The sequence below is a fragment of the Bidens hawaiensis genome, unplaced genomic scaffold, assembly GCF_021521415.1.
Source record: "Bidens hawaiensis isolate Kalapana, Puna unplaced genomic scaffold, B.hawaiensis_p1.1 tig00000935_1, whole genome shotgun sequence".
NCBI classification, from domain to species: domain Eukaryota; kingdom Viridiplantae; phylum Streptophyta; class Magnoliopsida; order Asterales; family Asteraceae; genus Bidens; species Bidens hawaiensis.
In genome coordinates, this window is record NW_027491054.1 from 1,039,485 (window position 1) to 1,042,471 (window position 2,987).

Consider the following 2,987-nt stretch of genomic DNA (forward strand, 5'->3'; position numbering starts at 1 on the left):
TATGACCTTATCAAAGAAAATGCAGACCTGAAGCTTGATAACACCTTGTTGAAGGAGAAGAATGCTGTTTTGGTGGTCAGGAACAAGGCACTTGAGATTGCCGTGCAAGAAGCTCTACTGAAAATTCAAACCCTGGGTCACTCTGAGGTTGAGAAGACCTTAGATGCACCAAAACAGGGGGAGAATCCTGAAGAGGCAGGTGGCTTGAGATTAATCGAAGACTTATATGGCAGCTCAGGTGATGAAGTTGAAGTTGGTGGAACATCTGAAAATTCTCCTGAAATGATAAATCAAGAATTTGTTGAAGGAGATGTTAGAGTTGAGGGGGAGTTAGGTGAAAAGGAGAATGAAGCTGAAGAAGAGACCCCTGAACAAATTGCCCAAAGAAAATTAAAAGGTAAAGGGGTGGCTCTGACTGATGAAGATCTTCATCCAAAGGCAAATCATAAAGAAACATCTGGTGATGAGATCTTGGAGAAGGATAATGTAGAAGATCCTGATATTGCAGAAGTTGGGTCAGTAAAAACACCTATGAAACTTATAAATGAAGAACTGGATGCAATGGCTAAAGAACAACCAGAAGAAGAAGAAATATATTAAGAAGTGCTTGAAGCACTGATAGAGATGAGGAGAAAGGAGGAGGAAGAAGAAAAATTGAGAATAGAGGCTGATGAAGCTATTAAGGCTGCTTTGGAGTCATTAAAAGCAACACAGACTGATTGACAACAAATCTGAGCCCATTCAATCTGAACCTGAACTTGAAGAACCTGAAACTAAACAATCTAAAGGGCAAAAGCTTGGTTTAGGTCCAGTAAACCCAATGGCCTCTAAGGAAGAAACAATTGAAATATCAGCCAATTCAATGGTGAAGTTAGTGATAATGAAAACTCTTACAGACATCCTGAATAAACCAGAAGGACATCATCCTGAAATTGTATCAACTGCCAAAAAGGCTTAAAAAGACTTTATCAAGCTAAGCAGTGGTCCAGAACCAAGAGTGGAAGTGGTAGTTGAGACTTCTGAACCTGTTATTCAAGAAGTTGATGAAGATCTTGTTGAGGATACTCATGTCAAGGAACCGATTATTGAAGAAATTGTTGATGAAGAGCCAGCAACTCAAACCACTCAGCCAATAATTACAGAAACCGTTGATGAAGAACAAAGGGCTATGAATGAAGAACCAATTGTCACTGAACCAACAGAACAAGAGACTAAAGCTAGAGATTCCCTGAAAAGAAGAGAAAAAGCTGAACTTGTGACACCCAAGCCGAAGAGACAAAAATCCGTAAAGGTGAAAGTATACAAGAGAAGGGAGGCTAAATCTGCAGAAGTTGAAGGGGCTTAAACTATCAATGTTGAAGAACAAATGATTGGAGCACTTCACAATCTTGATGACAAATTGAAATTGATGATGAAGAAGGAGGATTGAAGGATGATGATAGGGAGAATGTAGACAAAGCCTACCTGCTAAGCTTCGGATATGATTAGAAGTACAATGAAAGAATGACAAAAGAAAGCATTAAAAAAAAGTTGATGGATGAAGGAGCCGGGAAAAACGAAGAGAATATATGCTGAAGGCTGGCCATAGATCAATATTCCTAAACTTGCAGTCATTCGGAACTTTTGATCAGATGTATAAGAATGCCTTAGTAGATGATGTGGCAAATAATGTTGAAACATGAGCAAGAAGAAGGAAAAAGAAATGGCAGAGGCTGAGAAACTTAAAAAGAAGAAAGAAGAAGAGGCCAGAGCTGAGACTGTATATGAAGTAATGAGGGCCAAGCACAAAGACATCAAATTTCTTCAATTGTATGGCTGTAAATATGACAAATTGATTAGCCTATCCTTTGATGATCTGGAGAGAAAAGTTCAAATAGTGAAAAACTCCTACAAAGACAAAAGTTCCACTGAAGATTACCTATGAGAACAAGAGTTGAAGTTGAGAATGGAGAAGGAGAGGGAAGAAGCTCAAAAGAAAGAAGAAGAAGTAAGGAAATGGTTTGAAGACCCTCAAAGAGTGCAAACATTAAAACAAATTGTGATGAACAAAGGAATGACTGAAGATCAATTCAATAGCATGCCTCATGAACCATTAATGGACATATATAATAGAGAGTAGAGGATGTACATGGAAACACAAAGATACACGAAGACAGAAGAAGAATGGAAGAGTTAGTAAGGGCTGAAATGATGAGTGCCCTACACAAAAGGGGTGCTAATATGGGAAGATTGTTGGAGAAGACTGATGAAACAATCATAGAGTGGTATGAAGAGTCTGAAAAGGAACAATCAAAGAAAAATTCACATGTGAGCACAAGCAGAACCCCTCTAAGGTCCGAGATAGTGAGGCCCGAACCTTCAAGAGATTTAAATTTGCCCACACATCTCTACTATGATAAAAGATCCAAGACCTTAAGGATTATTGAAGATGGTGAAGAGACTCTAATCATCTTTAGGGATGATTTGAGAAATTTTTCAAAACAACAACTACAGAAAATGGCTGAATTAGACTTGCATGATAATCAAGACAGAAGCTAAATGGCTGGGCAGCAATGGAATGACCTCTCCAAATTTATCAAGGAACAATATGAGAAAGGATTTCCCTTTCTCAAGCAGAAGAGGAGAGAGGTCCATAGCTAAGCAGAGAGGGAGAGAAAACTTAAAAGGATAAATGAAGAACATACTTTAGAGCTCTCCCTGTTTGATACAAAGAAAAGAAAAACTTAAGCAAGCAGCTCAGGTGGAAAGAGGAAGACATTAAAGGAGTGCTTAGCTATGAGGAGGGAGATGCTTGAGCCAAACTCCCAAGTGCAGCAGAATGGAAGAATAGCTCACTTTACATACAATAGAGAAAATGAATCGGTATCACTAAGAAACGCTTTAGGAGGAACTATAGCCGTGGTCATGTATGATGAAGATATACATTTCATACATGTCCAAGACCTTCAAGACATCATTATGGTTGAGTTCCCAATAGATTCAGAAGA